The following is a 6,000-nucleotide window of genomic DNA, read 5'->3' on the forward strand; positions in this document are numbered from 1 at the left end:
TAAATGTTTTGTATTTAGGTTGCTCTTGATAATGGACTTTTGGTTGATAATCCCGGGTTAGTTAACCCAAGTTACCAAATGTTGAAACACTCCTCAGAACCTATTCATCCAAGCATATCCTTAATACATAAACACCACAGGCATTTGTCTCAGAAGTTCAAACCATTGGTACCTAGCTTATTTTCTCAATTTTTTTTTTGCTTTTTGGTTGCCCTTTTTCAGTGGCTTTTTCTTCTTCTTTTTCTTTCTTTTTCATGGCCAAAGACATTTATTCATCAAGATCCATAGACAGTTTTCAATTTCTACACAAAGAATGATAATTCTACACTCTAATTCCAGTGATCTGACTAAACAATCAAGCATGCATACCACCACTTAATTCTACTTGATTTGTCACTAATTTAGCCAAGTTACTTTTGTTCAAACTTTTCTTTTATTTTTGGAAACAGAACAAGTATGGCAAGCACTCGTTTAAGAAGGTGAAGTTATATCCAAACATCTAGGCATTCACTTTATTCAAAGCAATAAACAGACAAATATACTAACAACTTCCCATTCCAGAAAGATTCAACATTTACAGTCTAAACCAGAACAAGCATGCTTTTGTTTGCCCTTTTTAAAGAATTATCAAGGAACAATACCACCTTGTGAAATTTCTTGATTTCTCTTTGTTGCCGGGAAACAATTTGATTTCTCCTTCTTCTCCTAATTGTTGCTTCATGCTTTAAGATCCTTGTTTCCTTTCCTGCAAAGAGTGATGAAGTTGCTTGCTTCTCAAGCACTTGAGTGGTTAGCTCAACTATGTGTGGGTAAGTATCCGAGTTTTGGTGTGCGAACACCAAACTTAGACTCCCACTTACTTCTCTATTCTTTGAGTCCTTGAGTTCTCTTTGGAATGAAGTTGCTGCTAAGGGTTCTAGGCATTTCTGTGACTGCTTAGAATGGTTGTTCCTTTCATATAATTCAAAGGTTGTTGTGTTCAGTTGATCTTTATGGTGGAACACCAAACTTAGAGTCACACATTCCCCTTTGAATTATTGATCTACGAATTCATTGTTTGGTGTGAAACACCAAACTTATTTCTTTGCAATGCACAGAAACTACTTCACCCTTCTTATTGAAACAAATAAAAGAAACAGCAAAAGGGTATTACCTCAGGTTGGGTTGCCTCCCAACAAGCGCTTCTTTAACGTCATTAGCTTGACGGTCAGCTTCCTCGTTAGGGTGGATTGTAGTGCTTGACGTCTTCTCCTCTCACTATGCAAACGTCTCCACTTGATTCCTTCATGACCTCTAAATGTTCCAGAGAAAGAACTTTCCTGATTGTGAACACTTGAGGGAGCTGGGAAGGAATGGTTTTGAGGTCAGGTGGGATTTGCAGATAATGACTTGATATCACTTTATCTCCCGGAGAAAAACCTTCAGTGGGAATTTTCTTGTTTCTCCACCCTCTTGGCAATCTCCCTATCACTCTTCCCTTTCTCTTGAGGATTTCTTCATTGACCCTTATCTCAGGAGGATCCTTCTGATCTGTTTCCACTGATTCTTGTGGCTTTAACTCTTGCAACTCTTGTTTGCCTTCCAAGAACTGTTTTAGAGTTTCAGCTGCTGGATTACTTTCCTCCAAACACAGATGGCTACCATCATCCTTAGGCTTTTCAGGTTCTGGTTCAGGCTCAGATGCAGGTTTGAAAACTTTGAAAATGAGCTGTTCATCATGTATTCTCAGAATTAGCTCTCCTTGTTCTACATCTATGAGCGCTCTAGTAGTGGCTAGAAATGGTCTGCCCAGAATTATAGGGTGTAAGTAGCTTTCCTCCATGTCCACAATGACAAAGTCTGTGGGGAGGTAATAATCCCCCACTTTCACCAGCACATTTTCAACTACCCCTTCAGCTTGCTTCTGAGTTTTGTCAGCCAGTTGTATGATTACATCAGTGGATCTCACCTCATTCAGTTGTAGCCTCTTCATAAGAGTTAGAGGCATCACATTTATGCTAGCTCCTAGATCACAGAATCCTCTGTCAATTTTTGTTTCCCCTATGATGCAAGGGATATGAAAACTTCCTGGGTCCGTTTTCTTAGAGAGTGTGTCCTTCTTGATGAGAGCACTGCATTCTTTGTTCATTGTTAACGTTTGTCCTCCCTTCAAAACTCTTTTCTTGCTTAACAATTCTTTTAAATACTTGATGTGTGTAGGCATTTGATGGAGAATCTCAAGAAAGGGAATATTGACATGAAGAGAGTTAAATGTCTCTAAAAACCTTGAATAGGTTTTCTCTTTTTCACCTCCTCCTAACCTCTGAGGAAATGGTGCTTTTGGTTGGTATATTTCCATCATGCCTTTTTGCAGTTCCTTGGCTTGCTCAATTCCACTTTCCTGCTTAACTTCTTCCACACCTTCCTTCAAGATTTCTGGCTCCTGCTCTGAGGGCCTGATTCCTTCTTCTTCTGAAACTTCCTTCAATATGGTAATGGCCTTGCATTCTTCCCATCTCACTCTCTTTTGTTCCCCTTTAGGATTCTTTTCTGTGTCACTAGGGAACACTGCAGTTGATTTGACGGCCTGTTGAGATAGCTCTCCTACTTGAGACTCCATCCTCTTGAGTTTTTCACCATGGTTTCTTAAGGTAGCTCTCACATCATCCCTGAAGCTTTTCAATTCAGTTATGTCTTGACTCATGGTTGCCATCATTCCTTCTATCCAGTTTAATTGATCTTGAAATTGTTGGTTCGGATTAAGTTGGGTAGGTTGATTATTTTGGCCATGATATGATGGTTGGGGGTAAGTGTTTTGTGTGGCTTGGTATGATCTTTGGTTGGAGTTTTGGTATGTGGAATTGTTATGTTGGTTGTAGTTGTAAGGTTTGTGGTTTTGTGGTTGGGTTTGTTGGTTCCCCCACCCAAAGTTTGGGTGATTTTTCCATCCTGGGTTGTAAGTGTTGGAGTGTGGATCATATGATTGCCTCTGTTGGTTTCCCACATAGTTGGCCTCTTCCCAATCACCTCCTTCAATGCTTACTTCCTCTTGATCTTGTGTGTGTATTGCAGCCACTTGCTTTGTTTCTAATTGCCTGGTAAGCTCTGCTAGTTGCTTGGCAAACACCTTGTTTTGTGCTAGAATTGTATCAACATGGTTCAGCTCCATGACTCCCTTAGTGTTGTGCCTTTCTGATGCATAGTAGTACTCATTCTCAGCCACTGTTTCAATCACTTCAATGGCCTCTTCCACAGTCTTTTTCCTGTTCAATGAACCTCCTGATGAATGGTCTACAGCCTTCCTTGATTCATAAGAGAGTCCATCATAGAAAATATGCAATTGCACCCAATCATGGAACATGTCTGGTGGGCATTTCCTTGTCAAGTCCTTGAATCTCTCCCATGCCTCGTAGAGAGTCTCACCATCTTGTTGTCTAAAAGTCTGAACCTCAGATCGAAGCCTATTGACCTTTTGTGGGGGGTAGAAACGTGCCAGAAACTTGCTTTCCACCTCATCCCATGTTGTTAGACTCCCCCTTGGGAATGATTCCAGCCACTTAGCTGCCTTGTCCCTAAGTGAAAATGGGAACAAAAGCAGTTTATATGCATCTTCCTGGACTCCATTGGACTTCACAGTGTCACAAATTCTCAGGAATTTTGTGAGATGTTGGTTTGGGTCTTCATTAGCACTTCCACCAAATGAACAATGATTCTCCACAAGTGATATTAGCTGTGGTTTCAGTTCAAAATTGTTGGCCTGAATGGGTGATTTCTGGATGCTGCTACCACAATTCCCAGAGGTTGGGTTTATGTATGAACTAAGAACCCTCCTCTCAGGAATGGCATTGTTTCCATCAGCTCTCTCATGGTTGTGAACTTCTCTATCCATGTTGAGATCTAAAGCTTCCTCAAAATTGTCCTCAGATTCTCCTTCAGATTCCTCTTCTCCCACTACTCTCTTCCCTCTTGCTTCCCTTCTCAGTCTATGAAGGGTCCTCTCTGGTTCGGTATATGGAGGAGTTGATGTCTCTCCTCTCCTACCTGTCATACAAGAACACAGCACAGGCACAAACAAGTGAAATACTCTTGGTTAATGGAAGAGTATGGTTAGAGCAATTGAGGAATTAATTCAAACAGTTAGTGAGTCAGTGAGTTAGTTGCTTGAATTTAAAGGCATAAAGAAAGAAAGCATGTAACCGAGTGCAGAAATTAAAATTCAACAAGTAACTTGAACAGAATTAACAAAGCAAGAAAAATTGCTCAATCTAGTTAACTTCCAATTTGAGAATTGTCAATCGAAAACCAATCCCCGGCAACGGCGCCATAAACTTGATGCGCATAAACTAGTTATGCTACGAATTAGGAAATTGCACGATCGGCAAAATTCCTTCCGGCAAGTGCACCGGTTATCGTCAAGTAAAAACTCACAATAGAGTGAGGTCGAATCCCACAAGGATTGGTTGAATGAGCAATTCAGATTAGAAGTGCGTTCTAGTTGAGTGGAATCAAGATTTAGATGAGAATTGCGGAATGTAAAATTGGCGGGAAAAGTAAATGACAAGAAATTGAAATGGCGGAATCTTAAATTGCATGAATTAAAGAGCAGAAACTAAATTGCTGAAATTAAAAGGGAATGGGGGTGATTGTATGAATGTACTTGCCGAATGTAAAGAGAAAGTGGAAATCAGAAATGGGGAATTCATTGGGTTATAGGAGATATTGAGATCTCCGAATCAAAACATGTTTGTCTCTTCCTCAACCAATGCGTTCATTAAATTTTGCTTGGCAATCTTATATGATTGGATCCCAATTCCTTGGCTCACCAATTCTCTCTAAAAACAAACAAATTCCCAATCCCTTGGTTTAAATGTTCATAAGAAGAGATGATGCTCGATCACTGATTATACCACACAGTTTCATGAACCACAATTTGGTAGGATTACATGTCACAATATCCATCCAAACCCCAATCCAATTCACTGTGAGAAAGCTTCTCTAGCATGAATCCTCCATTCCTTTCCCAAGGTTCCGAAGGATTCCAATTATGGGTAGTTTCTTTCCCAAGACAACTACCCAATGGAATTAGATCGAGAAGCTTTCTAACAAAATTCAAGAGAAAAGATTGAAGAAAAAGATAAACTATTATTGATTCATTGAATTACAATAGAGCTCCCTAACCCAATGAAAGGGGGTTTAGTGAGTCATAGCTCTGAATTCAATTACAAAGATATGAAAACTAGCTAAAAAGTGAAGGTCCAAGTCCTTTCTAACTTCAATTCCATCCTATTTATACACTTTCTATATTGAGCTTCTGTTGTGTTTCTTGGGCTTTGAGGCCTCTCCCTGCTTTCCTTTTGCCTTTGGTTTATGATCCATAATCTTGATGGGGCTGTTGATCCAAATTCTGTAACATTCATTGAGCCAACTTAGTGATAATCAAATAATGACACATGACTCAATAAATTGAGATTTCAAACTCATCAATCCTTCAGGCCCAATCCCATAAACCATGATATTCAATTGGGTTTCATACCAGAATAAGTTTAAGTTAATGTTTGTGCTCAAATACTAACTTAAACCACAATATTTTTGGTCCAGAAACCTTTTCCAAGAGTGGCGTTTAAGTTGCAGTTTAAGCTTAAACTGCAGCTTAAACGCCAGACACTTCCAGTGAGGCCTTTTGTAGAAGCACGTTTAAGCTTCAGTTTAAGGTTAAACTGAAGCTTAAACGTGGAAATGGAAGAAAGCAGCCCTGGAGAGTCATGTAGTCGAACACGTTTAAGCTTCAGTTTAAGGTTAAACTGAAGCTTAAACGTGGATATAAGAAGGGCAGCCCTGGAGGTCGAACACGTTTAACCTCCAGTTTAAGGTTAAACTGGAGGTTAAACGTGGAAGCTTAGAAGGGTAGCCCTGGAGGTGTCGAACACGTTTAAGCTCCAGTTTGAGGTCAAACTGGAGCTTAAACGTGGAAATGGAGAGAGCAACCCTGGAGGAGAAAACTTGGTCGAACACGTTTAAGCT

The 6,000-nt window shown here is 39.9% G+C and overlaps 1 non-coding gene across 1 annotated transcript; it reads left to right on the plus strand.

The window, feature by feature from the left end:
- Nucleotides 1-3,338: 3,338 nt before the first annotated feature.
- LOC112760283 (small nucleolar RNA R71) lies at nucleotides 3,339-3,442 on the plus strand. The gene has a single exon (XR_003180732.1). It is a non-coding gene; the product is annotated as a small nucleolar RNA R71 (small nucleolar RNA).
- The last annotated feature ends 2,558 nt before the right edge of the window (nucleotides 3,443-6,000 follow it).

Source organism: Arachis hypogaea, chromosome 16 (genome assembly GCF_003086295.3).
Source record: "Arachis hypogaea cultivar Tifrunner chromosome 16, arahy.Tifrunner.gnm2.J5K5, whole genome shotgun sequence".
In the NCBI taxonomy this organism is placed as follows: Eukaryota; Viridiplantae; Streptophyta; class Magnoliopsida; order Fabales; family Fabaceae; genus Arachis; species Arachis hypogaea.